Source organism: Apteryx rowi, unplaced genomic scaffold (assembly GCF_003343035.1).
Source record: "Apteryx rowi isolate R43461 unplaced genomic scaffold, aptRow1 scaffold_77, whole genome shotgun sequence".
Classification (NCBI taxonomy): domain Eukaryota; kingdom Metazoa; phylum Chordata; class Aves; order Apterygiformes; family Apterygidae; genus Apteryx; species Apteryx rowi.
In genome coordinates this window covers 1,991,494-2,010,526 of record NW_020451060.1, presented here as the reverse complement: position 1 = coordinate 2,010,526, position 19,033 = coordinate 1,991,494, and the positions used below count along the sequence as shown (strand labels likewise).

Genomic DNA, 19,033 nt, shown 5'->3' with positions numbered 1-19,033 from the left:
CCGCGAGCAGGAGCGGGCTCTCTTCCTCCTGCGCACGGCCCCGCGGCGGCGCAGGGCCGCGGGCGCCCAAACCCCCGGGAGCTGCGTGGGGGCTCTCGGCGCTTGTGCGCGACTCCCGGCCCTGCAGGGTGCTTCTTATTTGGGGCGGGGGGAAGGCTCTTCCCCCCGCCCCGGCGTGAGCGAGTGCCGCGGCGCGGCCCCCGGCTGCTAACGTCTGCTTGCCTTGCAGGGCAGAGCGACGGGGAGGAGAGCGCCGCTGTGGCTGCGAGCGAAGTTTCAGAGACTGTTGTTCAGGCTGGGCTGCTACATTCAGAGGAACTGCGGGAAGTTCCTGGTGGTCGGCCTCCTCATTTTCGGGGCGTTCGCTGTGGGATTACGGGCAGCCAACCTGGAGACCAACGTGGAGGAGCTCTGGGTGGAAGGTAAGCACGGGCCCGGCCCCCGCTGGCGGCGTCTCCGCGCGCCGGGGCGCTTCGGGCTACGCGTGCTTTAAAGCGCCTCTCCGTGCCCGGGCGTCGCTGCCCCGCCGGGGCCGGGAAGCCCCCGCGCCGGCGCCGGCGGGCGCCGTGTGTACGTTGGGGCGGGGCGCCGGCAGGTACCACCTCCCCGCCCACGGGGGGGGAGGGGGCGGCGCGGCCGCGGCGGCGCTGCCCGGCCCCGTCGCCCCCGGCTACCTCGCGCTGCCCCCTCTGCGGGCTCTGCTTTCGGGCGGCAGCGGTGCCGGTGCCCGTGTTTCTCCGGCGCGAGGAGCCGGCGGCGCGGCGCGGCGGGCCCCCCCTCCGCCATTTTGGGAGTGCGCGCGCCCGCGGCGGGGGGAGGGGACGGGGCGGGCGGCTGCGTGTGGTCTTGTTTTTTTGGACAACTTTCAACTGTGGGGGGGAAACATTTGTCTCAAGGTTAAAAAAAAAAAAAAAGAGAGAAAAGAGAGAGGCCAAAAAAAAAGGAGGGGGGGGAAGAGACCGAGGGCGGCGAAGCGAAGCGCGGCGCGGCCGTTTGGCGGGCGGGCGCCGCCCTCCGGGGCGGCCGTTGGTGCCCCCGGCGGGCGGGTGGCGGAGAGGTGACTGTGCCGGGGGGGCGCGTGTCCCCTCCCGAAACAGGGCGCCCCAGGAGGTTCCTGGGCGGGCCCGGCCCTCCGGGCGAGGGGCGGCCACGTCGCCCCCGGGCTGCCCCCGGTCACGCCGCTCGGAGGGGACGGTGTGGGCAATGCTACTTGCTTAGCGTCAGGTTTCCCCCTTCAGCTGCGTCGATGTAAAGCCAGGCTGCCTTGGTTGACATAAGTCCGGTATAGTTTGCAGTAGGATTTATGAAAGTTAATAGAGAGCTGCCTAAGTGGTCATTGCTAAATACTTGTGCGTATTATGGACGTGGTCTGTCCTACCCTGTGGATGGGTTGTAGCATCTAGGACCAGATTTCATCCTGGCAGATGCCAGCCATGTTTGGGTCAGGAAGAAGTTCACGGGTCGTTTAGTGAGTACTGGTTTTTCTGCTTCAGAAAGCAGTGTGTTGCTAGCTGGACTTTTTTGGTATGTGTATTCCCGGGACCTAAATACAATGAGAAGGGCTCCCACAGACCAGAGAAAGCAGGGACTGTGGGAGCCCATCCATAGTCAGAGATGTGCAGTCAGAAACTGCCTGTCATTAAGTGTTGTATACTTTACTCACAATTGTTTGCATTATTAACTATTTTTTTTCTTTTTCTTCCACTTTTTTTCTTAATTCTTTGTGAGGTTCCCTTGAGGCAAAGTTTTGGGGGTTTTTTGGTCAATTTTTGCTCTGTTTTGTCTCTGTTTTGTTTTTTTTTAAGTGTTTGATAAGCAATATTTGATTGCATTCTCATCCAGCACTCTTCCCTGAGGTTTATTACCTTGATATTACTGGGGTGGGTGGTCTTGTCTTATGCCACCTTACTAGGAAGGGTGTTCCCATCTTATGCCACCTGCTTTTCCAGACAGTTTAATACAAAAAAACTGCCTGATTAATGTGCTGACAACTCACGTTTGAGTGGCCCAGCAGTAAAAATGCATTTCTTAAGGAAAAGTATGATTTGTGAAATAGTTGTTAGTTCTGTCATGGCTTAGACCTCATGTCATTATTGCTTCATGGGGGCAGAGGGGAAGTTCCTAGTATAAAGCCTAGATGAAATAGACCTTGGAGTTCTCATGGCCAGGATTAACTCATAATGCAGTTGGTTGTCAGAGTTGACCTGTCTGATTTCATAGTCATTGAGTTTAGTTTTCATAACTGAAGTTAAGTAATGTAAATATTAAAACTCTGCATTTTGAAACCCCTTTATTTTTAGACTGCAAAACAAGATTAGTAAATTGAGATGAAAGAAAATACTCTGAATTTAATTTAAATTAATTTCTGGTCTTCCCAGACTAGCACTATATAGCCATCAACACAAAAGGGCTTGCTCATTTGTATTTTCTGTGTGGAAACTATATAAATGTTCTGGTCATGAACAAGGGTGTTAAACCTATATAGCAATTGCATGCTTCTGTGGCTAAAGTACAGGCAGAAGAGGTGCAAAGTGAGAATTTGAGATGAAAAAGGAATAGAAAGAAGTGGTGTGGAAAATGCTGTTCCTCCCATGCATAAGTAGAAAATAATGACCAAATTCTTATTTTTCTGTGCATGTATATACCTAACTCATAAGCTTGTTGTTTAAAGTATACACTGTGAAAGCTGTTTTACCAAGGAACCCTTTAGATCAAACTTTTTTTAAGCAGTGACTAAATTGCACTGTTTAATTAGACTAAATCTCTTGTTTTACCTTTATATTTTGTTTAAAATAAAAGTTTGAATGGGCTAAGCAATATTGGCCAAATATGGTAAATAACTTGAAACGTATTTCAAGTAATGGTTGCAATAAAATGAGTTTTGCTTTGCTACTAAAGCTTCTTACAATGATTACTGCTGAATAAATTGTCAGTATTTATATAAAAAGACCGTATTTATATGGTGTATTTCTGAATACCGTGGCGCATGGAACATAATACAGCACTGAAGTTTGCTAGAAGTAAACGATCGCTCTGAAACCATAACACAATTATTTAAAAATAGTGAAGTTTGAATGAGTTTTAAGACCATCCACATTCCAAGATAAATGATTAGTAGTCTGGGCCTGAAGCTATTATGGCTGAAGTATTTACATAAGAAGTTCGGAAACCCACCTGGTAGGCAAACTTTCAAAGCAAGAAAAAGAAAAGCAGATCTCCAAAGCTTCATTCTTTCAGTTTTCTTGAGGTAATCTTCCTCCTTCACAACTTGTGCCAACACACTTGGCCTTCTGTGAGCCTACTGATACCAAAGTGGCTTTCCTCCGAAATCGTTTCTTGGCACTAAGTGTTGTAGAGAAGTGTTTTGGTTTTTTTTTAAACCCAATCCTCTTCTGGCTGCTGTTCAGAGGACTTCAGTTATTACTGTATTTCCCACAGCTGATGCTCTTAATCTGCTTCCCAAGTGCTCCCCTCTCATAGTCTCACTCTATCATCTTTGATGACCAGGAGTCATATCTGTCTCCTGTCAGCCCATCAGCAGGGCTGTCAGCCCCATGTACCTACCTTGCTAGTGTGGGATGCTCATTTTAGTTTCTTGGGCAAACAGATTCTGGACTGCCATTTTAATGGGAGTTCTGTTTTCAACTAAAACTGTATGGCTGTGGATCTGTTGTGTGTGGGTGTCCGTGCATACTGGAGTTGTAGAGTCTGTTTAGCATCTTTGTCCATCATACACCATTGAGAGAACAAAAAGGGTTTTGCATTGATTTCCTCTGTGACTGAATTTTGTTGGGCGCAGACATGGTTTTAGAAACATCCATTCATAACTATGAAGTACACTGGATGGAAAAGAAGTCATGTCTGTAACTGGTTGTGTTCTCCACTGCCACTCTGGTAGGCACTAAAAGAATGTGATATTTGAGCAACAATCGTACATGTAAATTTGCAGATTCTGTATCTGAAAGAAGATGATTTTAGGGCTCCAGAGAGCATTCTGTTACATGGAACTTGCAATCTGACTGCTTGAGTGGCATTGATTGGAGCAGATCATAAAGGCAGAGATGCTCCAGTCTTGTTCCTTGATACTTCATTTCATGTCACCATTGTCTTGTTTTTTTTTCCCCTGGCTTTCTTTGTTCTTCCTTTTTCTTTATTTAAGAGGTTAAAGATCATGTTGCTCCTTCCTTCCTTTCTGGCTTTCTGCAGTTTTTGCACCAGCTGTAGCTCAGTTGAGTCTTTCCTGCTTTAAGGAGAATAACTATTTCTGGTGCCAGCCCCTTTCGCAAAGCTAGCTAAGGTCTAATATGCAGAGCCCCTTCTTCAAGCCAGTTTGAAGCAGGAAGGTGGGTGGTACAGATAGGGATAGGACAGATGGGAGGAAAGTTAAATGTCTCAGTCACAACATAAGATTCAGCTTTGGTGCTTGGAACAAAGTAAGTGTATTCTAACTGTGAGTGAATTAGCATTGAGTGTGTAAGACAGAACCAGCTTCTAAGGGAAGATTTGAGCTATGTGTAGTATTGTTTCCTTTTGCTCTAAAGGAGCAGAAATTCAGTGCCCCTGCTGTTGTATATATAGATAGCCTGTCTTAAAATATATTAGTCTATCTGTGCAACGTAAAAATGAGATGAAGATGTGGAAAGTGTGCAAATGCTTCAGAATCCAGTGTTATTTCCATGGCTTCTCAGTTTGCAAAGCTCACCAAGATCAAGTGCAGGTGGAGGAGAAAGTTACTCGCAAGTTCTGCCTAATGCTGTCAGTTAACTTTACAATAGTATTCTTTGGAGGAACACCCCCCCCCAAAAAAAAAAAAAAAAAAGTAGTGGAACAGATTTTTGTGGATTTATTGTTTCAAGGGTACAAATTTATGTGAGTGGGCTAGAGCAGCATGTTTGGTTTGAACACAGTTAGCAGGAATTGACCCAGTTGGTAGTAATTCAGTTCTCTTCACACCCCCCAAGTTTGCTCACAGTAGTGGAATAGTAGTGTTTTTAGATGTGCTTGCCTTTGCATCACTGCACTGACTCAGAGTAGATGGCAGAAGAGCAGAAGTTACTCTGCTGGTGAGTTGGAGGTGGCATGTCAGTAGGCTGTGTGGCAATCTGGGGAATCTGGCAAAGCCTGTGTCTCCGATCACATTTTTTGACTACTGGCCCTGTCCATGCAGCAGAGGGGTGAAGTGGGATTTAGCTCCAAAGGAACACAAAAAGGTCTTTTGATCGTTTACTCTATTTGTCTGGTTGGTAAATGACTAGCTGCTGGTTATAATACAGCTTTTAACAAATATTGAAGTTGATGTAATTGGATTGCAAGCGGTAGATGACACCAAATCCATTAGATTTGTAGGGATCAGGTGACGTAAGAGCTTACTTACCTCTGAATTCTCTTTAATACTGTGTTGTGTCCCTCAACACGTATATAATGGTTCATTGAAAAGTTTTGTTTATCTGGAAGACTTCCAAGTCCACTGTTTTGTTTGAATAAATTGTGGCTTACTATGTTGTCTCTCAGATGTGAAAGCAGCAGTGGTGTTCCCATATGACAGCCAAAGAGTGGAAATCCAGGCAATAGATTTTCAAGTTTAAAGTCTTTTTAAATTTAATTGATCAAAATGGAATTTTTTCAGTCCATGCTTCTAGTTTGAAGATTACCATCAAATTCTAATATTTAAGCTTAACATGATGTTTATGGGTAAAGCATCACAATGATGAGTGTTATGTTCCAGTGAAGTTGAACTCCCTCTCTTTCCATATATTAAAATATGTTAAGAAAAGATGCATAAAGGATTTTTGTTATATGAACACATACTAGCCTTCTTTTAAAGGCCAGCTAGTAAATTCAGAAGTAATGGGGGTCTCTGTCAATTTCCATCTTGACAGCTGTCCACATCACTAAAATTACTGAGAGAATTTTTTGCAGAAGTCTTTTCAGAGAAGTCAAGGGTTAAACGAGTATGGAGAATAAGCCACCATCTCTGTTTGGATACAGCCTGCTTGGGTCAAAGTTGATACCCATTGTTGAAAAGCTCATACTTTAAAAAAAAAAAAAAAAAAAAAAAGAGGTATTTAAAATTCCTCTTTCATCTTTAAGGGTTTTAACACAATGAAGGTATTGCATGTGACCATTCTTTGGTCATTGAGAAGGTAAAGGGTGAAATTCTGAAGTCATGGATGACAGTGGCAGAACTTGGAATGACTTTGGAGTAGCCGGGCCTTCACCCAGCATTTGTACAAAACCACGCCAGGCAATCCATGGCAGGTGCCACCCATACCTATTTTGGGAATGGCAAGAGGAGTACCTTGTTCTGCAGAACTGGCACCTCTTCTATGCTCTAAATGCACAGTAGCATGATTCCTGTTTGCCTTTCAATTCAGAGAAGTTTAATTTCCTGGAACTTCAGGAAATTTGTTCTTATCTCCAAACTTAACACGCTGTGGCTAGTGTCTGTGTCAGCACGTGCCCCGTAGACCCTTGTTTGGAAGGGTCTGTTTTTCTTTTCTGTTGGAACATGTATATTTGAGAGAGGGCACTGCCTTGGCTGCACCATTCCCCTCTTCTTCTGAGCTTTGAGAGAAATTCTGTACCCTGGAGATTTTGCTGCTCATGAAAAAGGTGAGGGGGCATTTTTGCAGCACTGGAGAGCTTGAAGATTTCTCTCTAGGAGTGAAATAGTACAGTTGAAAGCCACATTACTTTCCTGTTGGCCTCCTGTGCCACTGCTGCTGAGCAGGTACAGAGGGAATGTAGGTAAGGTCCATTCAGCAGTATGTATGGCTCCTGCTGGAGTTGTGGTGCCGTCTAAAGGTGCTGGTGAGTGGTCTGAGGTCTGTTACTGTCTGCTGCTACCTGTTAAGTGGATTTTTTGTTTTTTAATAGAATGGGCCTTCCTTTCTCATTATTCCTCAGAAGACACTGGGTTCAGATGAGAGTGAACTCTAAAAAACAATGGCTACTCAAAATTGCTTTCAACAGAAAGTGCATTAAGGAAAATTCTGACTCTTCACCCTGGCTCCATCTATTTTCATGATTTATTTTTCCTGTGGGAAGAGATGGTCCAAGCCTTGTTATTAAATAGTATTTGTGGTGGCTTCCCAGGAAGCAGTAGTACTACACAGTGTATGCACATAATGGTTCTTGACCACTCAACAAATTTAAAGACTATTACATGCAAGTGGATGTTTCAGTTACACATAACTGTTAGGAGGCTCCAAAATATGACAGCTTCCAGATGTATGAACCGACTGATCCTTTGTTTAGATTATGCACCACAGCTGATGCCTAGATTAGTGCTGGCTGGACAAAGCTATGGGAGATTTGTCTGGTTTCCACAATGCCATGTTTATATTTCATTTGGATTTCTCCTTCAAAGCTGACCTCCCTATGACCTTTTAGAGCTGCGTCCACTAGGATCCTAGTTTTAATGTGTCTGTAGTTGCTTTCCTTCTGGTGTCTAATGGAATATGTTCTCATCTTGATGCTCATGGACTTTTATGCACGACTCCTGTTAACATAACAGTGAATTATGCTCTTCAACCTGTGAGCGCTCAGGTAAAATGGTGCTTGTAAAGTTTTCTGCCCCACAGCTAGCTATTTAAGAATATTCTGATTGGTTCAAGTACTGTTTTGGTTATAGACGTTGCAGTACTGTTCCTTGTCAAGCTTTTTTCTTATGCATATAGAATAAAGTTCAGTCTTCCAGCCTTTGCATGGTGTTTTTTCCCCCTGTAGACGAAGGTGTGGATGTACATGGTCCTGGCTGCTCTTGGGGAGTTCAGCAGGAGCTGAAGTGCAGAATTCTACTGAGCAGTTCATTATTCTTTATGTCTACCCTGTGTGATTAGTGGTGTATATATTTTTCTTAATCTTCCATATTTATCTTTAATACGTCTTCGGTTCTCTAATCTTTCCAGTCTTGTACTATGCAAGATGTCTTTCCCCATCTGCGTTTGTTAGTCACTATCTGGGAAAACCAGAAGAAACCAGTAAAACTCCTTACTGGCCAAGTGACTGTTCTGCAGTAAGAAGTGTAGTCTCCTCTCAAGAGTTCAGAAAGATGCACAGCTTTCACTGTTACTGATAGCTGCTACATAAGTTTGTACTATTAATGCTTTACTGAGGGAACAGATTCCTGAGATGGTGCCTCACAAGAGAGAACCCAGTGATATTGACGTATGATTTCTTTGCGCTGAAAATGCATAGTATCTTAAAATGTAGGTGGAGTAGAATTGCAAGGAATAATGCTGAATTCAGAATTTTAAAATATTATATATTTTTCCTCTTAGCTGTGTAAACTTAGTTTTTTCTTTAACAGGAAGATTTATTATCCATAAATACAATTTACTTGCTATTATTTTTCTGCTATTTTTATTCAGCATTGCCTCAGTTGCTGTAAACATCTTGAATTTGGCAGAAGTAGTGGTTTTCTGAGGTAAAATACCCTTTATAGAAACTGCTGACCATATATACATTTTGATGTGTGCACAAATTTAATTTTGATTTTTAGAATGAATGTCTTGGCTTTAACTTCTGCTTGGTTTTGTGAAAACTTAGTTATTTCAGTCCTTGAGCAAAATATATAAGAGGTAAGGGAGTGAGGAAAACCATAATCTGACTCCTTCTGCAAAGGTGCTGCTCCTTGAGAGAATTGTACAGAACTTCGTTCCAGCTTCAAATATACAAGTCATCATTGTATATTTGAAACATCTGTATATTGCTCATGTGCAAGAAAAAGCTGATATTTTAAGACTTGTGCAGTGTTGAACACCCGTATACTTGAAGTTGGAACTGAGCCCTTGAACTGGAATATGGTCTTCATTTATTAACAGTAAGATAAATTGAAAGAAACAGCCTTCTCTTGTTTACCAGTCTGATACATTTCTGCTTTTCAGTCAGTAACCAAAAGCTAAGTGCAACAAACTAGAAATGAGCACTGTTAAGTCAACTGGTATGATTCCCCCCCCCCCCCTTAAATCATTGCTTAAGGGCTTCTGGCCCCTAGCTCAGGAATCCTGCCCAAAAATGCCAGATGTATTACACAGTCAAGTATTGCAATGTAAATAGTGTTCTGTGCCATGAGAGCAGGGTGGTCCATCTCCTATTTAAAAAGAAGAAAAAAAAAGAAGGAGGGAGGGGAAAAAAATAGGAAAAAAAGAGGGGGAAAAAGGCAGTGGGAAATCCAGGCACTCTGAAATAAGCACAATAGTTGTAGTGTTATTTGTATTTTTGGCTGCACAGACAGTATTTTGGAGCTGAAAGAGCACAGATAAATTAGTGCTTTGGACTGGCAGATAGTAATAACTGAAACTGAGATGCTAGAGAGCAAGATGTGGCTTGGCAGAGGCTGCTTAATTTAGTCAAACAGGGATGTAATATGTAAAATATTAGAGGAAAGCAAAGGCCATTGCTGACAGGCAAAACTTTTCACTTTGCCTTATTGTGAACAGCGATCTCATGCACATGGAAGCGGAGTGGACAAAGGATGGGAAGTAGGATGGCAGGCATAGGGCTCCCCTTGACCTCACACTGTGTAATGGAAAAACTGGGTGTGTTACTGCACCTTCTGGATATAAACACCGCAGAGCTGTTCTTGTTTTAATTAAATATTAAGAATGAATTACCTTCCAATGTGCTTATCTTTGTCAGAGGCAGTAGTGGATATAGGAAGTTTATTCACACATCTTTCTGTTTTGTGTATGAACATGTCATTTATATAAAGTAGTTGAAAGGAAATTCCACAAACCTGACCTAAAAGGAAATTGCCAAGGTTAATGCAGTAATCAGATTTATGTTTGGGTTATCTGACAAATCTCTGAGTTGCTATAGCTTCCTTAGGTGTGTGTAGAGGAGAAAGGGGTTATAGAAAGTTATTTGTACATGATAAACTGTGTTTAAATAGCTACAGAAATGTAATTCGAATGCAGCTCTCAGTGTAGTCTCCTCTGTGAGATAGCCATAAGACAAATAAGCTTTAGGAACTCTTCTAACCTCCCTCTTCCCACTGACACTATGATAATATAATAAAACCCACCCACTGCAGCTTTAAATTTTTCTTTGTAGGTTACCTTTTCTATAATGGCATAAAAGTATATGGTTTACTAAAAGGATATGTTTTCCTGGATGGTGTTTCTTGTGCATTTGTCTTGATTGTCCGCTTGAGCCTGATTCTGATTTCATTTACATCAGTCTTATTCTACTGATTTTTTTGAGGGGAAGCTACACTCATAAAAGAAGCCATTGCTATTTAGAAACTGATGCTCTTTAAGAAGCAAATAATAGAAAATATGATATTCTAGTGCCAGTTATTAAGATCAAGAACAAAACTAAAACATGTTTATTATGACTTCTAATTGTAGATAAAAGCTAGCAACTTGAGAGAATTGTGATCAGGCCTAAACATCTATTAGCTGCTCTTTCTAGAGATTTGGGGAAATAGGATGACCTTTTTTATTCTTTTTTTTCTTTTTTATTCTTTTTTTTTTAAATAGGCTACAGTTTCACATGTCTTGCAAAAGAAATCTTTCTCCCTTTTTGTTTCCCACACCAATTGATTTATCATTTTGCTTGCAAGCAGACTTAGAATGTTAGGGCAGGAACACACTCACTTTTTTCTCGTAACTTTTTTGTTGCGGACCGAAACCAGTTGACTTGAATAAATTTTTCTGTGGTCTGAATGAAGCTAGCAACGTGGAAAAATCTTGCCATTCAGGGCCATCTGAATGTACATTTCAGCCACACAGTAAGCTGTATTGGTAGGCAGTGGACTGCTAAATACAACCATTTTTCGCAGCAGAGAGTTAGACAGGTGATTAGCATAATTAGCACAGAGTAGGCTATACATATGGTAATGTTAAGTGTGTAAATGCCAGCTGCGGTGTAAAATTTATGTCAGGGGTCGACAGGGCTGTGCGAAAGTATTGTGTTACAGCTGCAGGTCAAAGCCTCCATTGCTTTACCCCCTTTTCTCTTGTTGGTGAATGCGCTAAACAGAAGAGAAAGACAGACAGAAATATAACAGATAAGGCTTTGATTGAACAGCCCGGTTCTGTGCAAGAGGGACTGGTCTTAGAGAGAGAGGGGAAAAAAATCCCTCAAACTACACACACGCACACAAAACAAAAGTCCCCCTCTTTCTGTCTCTGAGCTATGTCATTATGACTGGGGGAGGGGAATCTTTGAGGGGAGAGGTAAGAGTTTGGTAATTGTGCTTTAAGGAACAAAAACAAACAAACTTGAATTCAGCTTCTCCGTGCTGCATTCCAACCCGCAATTTCTTTTTTTACATCTCTGTTACTTATTGCACTTAGGGGGCTAGGAATTAAAAAGTCTTGAAGGTGACAGTATTATATGTAATAAAATCTCAACAGTGCAACAATCTTCAAGCTACATGACTGGTTTTAGAATAAGTGCCAAAAGTTCCTCTGTGGTTTTTTGTGTGGTTTGCTACACTTATTCCCCAGGTTCCTCCCACCTCCTAAACCACTGAATTCTTTATAAATTAAAAATGACTAATACAGGTTTCTTGTTTTAAAGAAGCACAGCGTTGAAGTGTACACATCTTTTTCAACAGCTGATGGGGAAATCTGTAAATCTCTTTGTTGTTGTAAACTGTTCATTCATATATTTCACATTTGCAACTTTCTTCTTTTGTATTTTTTTTGTAGTCTGCTATAAGGAGTAGTGGTGTTGACAGAATATAGTTCACACCACACTGACCTTGTGATGAAACTTCCTCACAGCCACAGGGGGTCCTTATGAATCAACCCCTAATCCAGCTAATCCTGATCGCAACAAAATCATGAAAGTGGCTCCCAGTGATGTGTGTTTCCCTGCACAGATGCGGCGAGAAGGAACGGTGCTGGAAATAAATCAGTGCAGCGTGATGCTCCTCGCGGGCTGGGGGAGCCTGCGTGTGAAGCTGGGGCTGTCCATTGTGTTCTGCCCCATGTGGCCTCGAGCGGGAAGCCAGTGGAAGGCCGCTGGGCCGCACAATGGTGAGAAGAGGGCTGCGATCGATCGATCGGGGCCACGCAGCTCTGCAGCAGGCCGGCGAGGGAGCCAGGGTTAACGTTGTGCAGCAGGCTGGACGCACCGGCAGAGCACTGCGCTGCCAGCCCTCGCCTTGTCTCCCAGGGGGCTTCAGGTGGTCTCCAGCGATTGCGGGGAACTCGGGTTAATAAAGTTGACGGTAGCTTGCGTGCACTCTCCACCACTACCCCAGCAGCACATCTCCTCCTCTTCCTCCAGCTTAGGGAGTTCTGCATTTAAAGGGAGAATAGACTGTTTTTGCAATGTGGGGGGATCTGTAGCAAAGCAAAACAGTCTGAATGGCCAAGCTAGCTGCAAGCAGAAAGTAAAGATTGTTTTGTGGGGTCTGTTTGTTCATTTGTTTAATTTTCTTTCCCAGTCCTTTGTGTTTTAAAATAAACTTGGCCATATGGTTGCACTCTCAGTGTATCCGACAGGAATCTCTGAGTGCATCCTGCACAAAGTTGAATGTGCTCTTTACTTCTCGGTGTGAATAGTGAGCGAACTATGAAAAATGGGCCTCTTGACAGATGCAACACTGTCTTGGGAGCTGGTGGTCAGTAAGAAATATCGAGATGGGGGGAGTTGTGACAGGCAGCAGGTTCAGTGCTGGGGGAGTGCTGACCTGACCTGATTGTGTCCAACAGTGAGAGCAGTTCTGCTTCAGTGCAAAGCCATTCAGAAGGAAGCTGCTTAGGCAACAACAGATGGTACAGCAAGCAGCTGGTAGGGAATACTTGAAAGAAATTGTACCCTGTTTCATAACATGTTCATTCCTTTCATTTTTCTATATGTTAGTTTTGCTGTCTCCTAAAAGCACCGTTTAGGAAATGGCATCCCCTAAAAGGTTCTGGATGAAGAACTTCATCTTGGCTGTTTTCTGTTCCTTTAAAAAAAGTATATTCAAATTTTGTGCTACTCCATGTGCAGATTAAACTTGTGCTATCCCAGGAGTACAGATGAAAAGACTTAAAAATGCTGCTTTTAACCACACAGGAAAACAATTACATATTTGAGGAAAGGGCACTGAGAGGTTAAATGAAAAGTTGGGTCTAGAGGAAAGCTGACTGCTGTGGAACAACACAGCAAATTGTTTTTAACATATTACCCCGCAGAAGCTCTTAGTCAAGTTAAAGTAACTTAAAACAATTATATTCAGCTGTTTTAAAATCATTACGTTTAGACCTTGAAGCCCTTTACATACTCTTCTCAGAAGAACTCCTGGAAGCCTCAGTCATTTTTAGTATGATTGAGGGGTTTGGCCTCTTATTAAGTATACATGAATGTTTTCTTAAATTATTAAAAAGGTAAAAATTTCAGCTTTGCTCCTCAGCTGGTATAAATTGCCAAAAGACCATGAACTGTTAGAGAGTTACAACAGTGTACACAAGCTGTAGATCTTTTCCCTGATTTCTGGGAAGAAGCAGAGTCTAAAGTCCTTTATTTCTTTGATGCTTCACCCAGAAAATTCTATAGTTAGGCTCCTCCACCAAAAACCGTGGCTCAGCTCTGACCTGAAGGGACCACCTCTTTGGAAGAAAGGATCCTTCACTCTTCATATCCATTCATTCTTGTCTCTTTGTTGAAATGGTCAACAAGGATAGCAATTGTGATGGTGGCTTTCTATAATATGGACACCTGCCCATTAGGAAATGGACTGAGACCACCAACTCATTTCACATAAGCTACCAAACAGCTGTCAGATGGTAAACAACTTGTGGTCACTATTGTTCCTGGCTGGATTAGAACCAGTGACCCAGAGGTGAACAGCTCATATCTTGTTACCAAGGACATGTGTCCCAGCTCAGTAAGCAGCTACTGAATTTTATATTTAATTGGCAAGTTTGAATTACATGTACAAGTTTTGTCTTTTTTGTATATTCTTGTGCAGTTTTAATGGTGCTTGTATTCTTTGCCACTTTGTGCTACTATTTTTTTTTTTTTTTAATGCACTTGTTCCAATTTCTCAGCCCAGAAAAACATCAAGGAAGAAGTGCATCAAAAAATTAATCATTTTTTTTAGCAGTCTATTCTACCTCTTCAGAAATGTAGTTTTTCTGGCTATGGGCAAAACACTGGCATACATGTAAAAACAGCTTTTATTTGATTTTTTTTAAAAAGAAACATTTTTAGCTCTTAAAGGTGCAAAGAAAGTTTCCTGGTGTGAGCTGAGGCAGCTGTTGTCGGGCTGTCTTCCTGGGTCTGCAGACAGCTTGTGTCCTTGTCACTGCCCTGAACTTTGTCAAACTATTACAGAATGAAAACTGGTATCTGATGTGTGTCTTTATTTTTGCTATTCATAACCATGTTAGCATTAATGAAATTTGTAATAGCGACAGTGGAGTCATCCCTAGCATGTGCGAGGAGTGTAACTTATAGGTTGGAAAATAAAAAGCAACCTTTTGAAAGGCTTTGGTGTTTTCTGTAACTTTGTTGTATTATTAAGAAATGGTCTTTGTTTTTTGCCTTTTTTTTTTTTTTTTTGCTTAAAAAAAAAAGCCTGAAGTTATTTAATTTTTAGTGTGACAGAAATGGTTGAGGTGGTCGCATTGCTTCTAGGTTTTTCTAGAAGCCAGTAGGGCTAAAGAGAGATTGGAGTTGATTAAATCTTTGTATTGGGATGTGATGATGCTCTAGGCAGCTTATTGTGTCTTGTTGTTAGACCATATCATGGGATATGGGGAGAGGAAGGCATGCAGTGTCCATTTGTATGCTGGGAAGGGTACGGTAGAGTGCAGGCTGTCTTAACCTGGGCAGGCATGATTGTTGCCATTACATGTGAACTATACAAATGTGGGTACGTGTATTAAGAGGAGTAAACGCCATGCAAGAGAACCTAAATGCAGCATGAAATTTCTGACTGTCCTGAGTCCAGTGCTAGCATAAATTATGTTTAATTACATGATAAAGATTATCATTTTTTGTTGTGCTGTTGGACAGCCCTTTGAATGACCATGTAATCTCTTTAAAACACTGATTACATACTATTATGTTCTGACTCCTATAGCACATCATTCCTGACTGTTGGGTTTTTTTTGATAGCTCCATTTAAGACACACCCTATTAAGTCTTTATTTTGCATATATTTTGCAAATAAATGAACAGAAAAATCGTGCAGATGGCAAAATCTTAGTTATAATATAACCCTGAAGGATTTCAGAGATCTATCCTTAGCACTGTTAGAAAATCAAAATATACATGACAGTGTCTTACAATCAACATTTAACAAAATCAGAGACTGGTCATGTAAACCAAAAACAGCTTTAGTGACTCTACAAGTAACAGCATTTTAAAAGCTTTAAGAAATAAATATGCCAACCAGTTCCATTTCTTGTACTGAATAACCTTAAATTTCAATCAAAAAGTGTTTTGCAGGTCTTCCAGACTAACTGTTTTACCTCTGTACTCTGCCAGTCAGTCCTAGAGAAAGCATTGTTTCAAATAATTCTAAGGAAGATGCTGTCTTACCTCCTCCCATTAGGAGGAATCAGGACACGCTGGCTATATGCAGAAAAACTGTATCTGTTGCTGATGAAGAGCATGATGAACAGCACATGCGAGCTCAGACATTCAAGAGAACCCAAAGCCAGAACTCCCATGACAGCAATGGGAAGCTTTAAATCAAAAGGCCATTATTTTCCCATGCCCAGTAAGAGGCAGGGTAATCTTCATCCCTGCCAGAGAACTTTTCAGCTCATGTATCTCAGTTTCTTTTTGTGTGGTTTCAATTCTGTATGATTAGTACTTGGCTGCTAAGTTTTATTGTCATGAGGTGTGTGCTCCTTTGGAAAAAAAATGGAAATTGTCATTGGTGACCTTAGATACTGCCTTCTGCCATGTGACAGGTGACATTTTTCTAGTCCTAGTGCACACTTAGGATGGGGAGCTTAAGTTGTGGCTGGATGCCTTATCCACATATTACTGTAATGGACTGAAGTTGGTTTCATTCTGTTTTGAGAAACACCGATATACACATGCAGTAGAAATGACATGGGAACAGCACAAAGAGACCAAAGTGAGGAAGAGGAGTAGAGGCAAGCCTTTAAGAGCAGTCAGAGTTGAGAGGGAGAGGCACTGCGTGGGAGATTGTGGAGAGAAGGAGAATAAGGGAGACCTCTTCTGGTTGCAGGCCCAGCAGGGAGAGGGTGATGGAGAGGGAGGCAAGGAGCCTGGGGCTTCCCCACAAGCACTCCCCCACTGTGGGGTGCTGCAGGTGGTGTGGCATACAAGAGGCTGTGTGGTCTCCTTGCAAGTCCAGGCTGTGTTTGTCTTTCTCTGCACACTGCTGTTTTTTGGATTGGTTAGTAAAGGTTATGTCTCAGGCAACTACTGGGGTATGTTTCTCATCTTTGCTTTTATGTGATTATGAAGTCATGGAGGATTTTTTAATTCCTCTCTAGTCCCATTCCGGTGATAACACGTATCACAGGTTGCAGATGTTGTCCTTACTGGGTATTGCTCAAGCAGTAATGGAAGCAGTAATTGCAAGGGGCTGCTCTGCTTGTCTGATTTATCAAAAAGATATCTTTTGGAAAGGTGAAAAGAAAATGCAAAGTGTGAGAGGTGTTCATGACTATTAGAGGTATGATTTCAGTGCTTCGAGTTGTCAACATCAAAATGTTGAACCAGACTGCTCCGATGATACATGTTTGCAATACTGTAAAAACAGAAAATGTAATGTCTCCCCCCCCCCAAAAAAAAGGGAGAATGCTTGTTGATTTTATTTATTTATTTATTTATCTATTCTTCCTCAAGTGTTCAAATGGAAACAGAGTCTTTAGGAGGGAGATTCTCCTGAAAACTGTGCTCCATTCAGGCACCTCAGACTGGTCATACAAGAACTGAGGCTCCAAAACCAGTAGGTACTTCTGGAAGCTTGGCTTTGATTTCTCAAGGTCTGTCCTCTGCTTGGTAGAGAAACATTTTTTTTCCAGGTGGAATAAAAGCTCTCAGGAATGTTCTTTTTTTGGGGAGGGCTTGCTCTGTACTAAGCTATTTGTAGTGCAGTCACACACAAGGTAGCTATTGAATGGTTAATAAAGGTAGTGTTCATATCTGAAAAAATAACAAAACCTGAGGCTATATGCTCCAATTCCAGTAATTCGAAATGGAACATTGTAAGATATCCGGAAAAAGAAATACTTCATGCCTTTTGAACAACTGGACAGCAAATTAACAAGCAGTGATTTTTGGCTGTCATTCATTGCCTGATTTGGGATCAAAATCTGCTAGTGTAGCAGAGGTCAAACTTATTCCTAAGATATCCTGTACAGAAGGGACTGCAGTTTCTAGTAGCAGGTTCCAGGGTTCTTTATAAGCATGTTGATGTAATAGCAATACAATATAATGCAAATATTGAATGCTAATTTTGAGAACGTTTATACAGAGAAGAGTGACATTTGAGGTAGAAATGAGTTTATGAATGGAATGACCCAATAACTTCAAAATTGTTAGTAAGTCAGTGGAAATCTGTGAGTCAGAAATTGCGCCAATGAAAACAAGTCGAGTTTCATACTTTTGTTATTGGGGAAGGTGCACCAGTGTTGTGAAAATGTATACGGGAGGCGAGCAGTTTTGGTTTTCTGATTGCTTCTCACTTAAGATGCACCAAAGCATTTTATCGTGTGATGACTGAGACGCTGGGACTGAGACAAAAATGCTTGGTAACAGGATATATAGCCTTTCACCTTTAGGTCATGGGTTCAGGTCTGCCTCAAGTTAAGGATGACTAAAACTTGTTACCACCTGACAGCTGTTCATTGCACTTGGGGGAGGGAGACATGCTGGTCCTCAGATAGTTCTTAGCAACCCAGTGTCTGTATTGGCCATTAAATGCTCTCTGCAGGCCCTTGAGAAGGGCGAAAGATTTACTACATTAACCAGGTTCCATTTCAGCCGGGAACGAAGTCCAGGAGGAGCAGCGATGTGTTTATTGGCCCAGGAGACCCACTGGCTCGGGTCGGCTCTCCTGTGTGCTGGCAAAGAGCTGAGAGGGARCTGTGGTTGTCCGGTGCTGGGGAGGAAAAGGACCTCCCTCTTCTCTGGAAAAGCCACTCAGGGGCTTTTAACAAGGGCTAATATTCCGCAACAAAGATGCTGGCAGTAAAACTGTCTTATGTTGAACACAAGCCTTCCCACACATTCTTGAGCATTAGAAACTGATATATTGTGAGGAGTGGTGCCAGGACACTGATGTTATTACTTTGGCTTGATTTTTTTTTTTTTTTTTTTTTTTACTCTTGTTAGCTTAATTTTACAGAGGGCATAGTATCTCATTTCCACTAGACAGCCACCCAGAATCTGATGACACCACTAAAAGGGTAGTGTACGGACTGCTGTGTTCAATTACCACTGGCCATGAGCCCATGTACTGATCTGTTATTTAAATAAGCATTCTGGCTTGTGGGCAAGAGTGCCACCAACTCAGCTATCTAGGCACTAAATCATAAGGAATCATGTAATACAGGGCTAGCATGCCATCAAGTGGCTTTTGATATATCAGAAAAGGAGAGCGTGGTGTGGACTTTGTCACCACAACATTGACGTGGAATAGCTCTGTCTGTCTTCAGTGTGGAAGGAAATGGGAAGTACTGGTACTCTATGCCATACATACAATTTGAAAGTCAGTAGCATTTTAAGTGTAAAATATTGTTGTCTCCAAAAATACAAAAACAAAGTCCAGAAAGGAAAACCACAAAAGCCCATCTCTTTGGTTGGTCTTAGTTTCCAGGGCATCAGTTGCCCTGTAGTGTGGAAATCTTCTGATGAATGTAATATGTATATATTGTTTTTCTTATAAGGAATGGCATTCTGTGAAGTGTGTGTTGAGCATTGGTATTGCTTATCTTCAGTACACAGTGAGGCTTCAGGTACATTTCAGTGATGTTTTTAGTGGTCTCTTCCTAGGTTTGGGCACCGGTTGTGGACATCTTAAAATAAATAAATAAATAAAAACACAACCAGAGTGCCTGCCTAATAAAAGTGCTTATGCAGCCAATTGTGGAGGCTT

General features: G+C 42.1%; 1 protein-coding gene across 2 annotated transcripts in view; it reads left to right on the top strand.

Annotated features, from left to right (window-relative positions):
* Positions 1 to 223: 223 nt before the first annotated feature.
* PTCH1 (patched 1) overlaps positions 224 to 19,033 on the top strand; it is a 68,387-nt gene continuing 49,577 nt past the window's right edge. Inside the window, exon 1 of one of the 2 annotated variants that reach the window (XM_026088464.1) lies at positions 224 to 422. The gene's annotated coding sequence lies outside the window, so the exon portion shown is untranslated. The remainder of the gene's footprint in view (positions 423 to 19,033) is intronic. The other variant, XM_026088465.1, reaches the window with a different exon arrangement.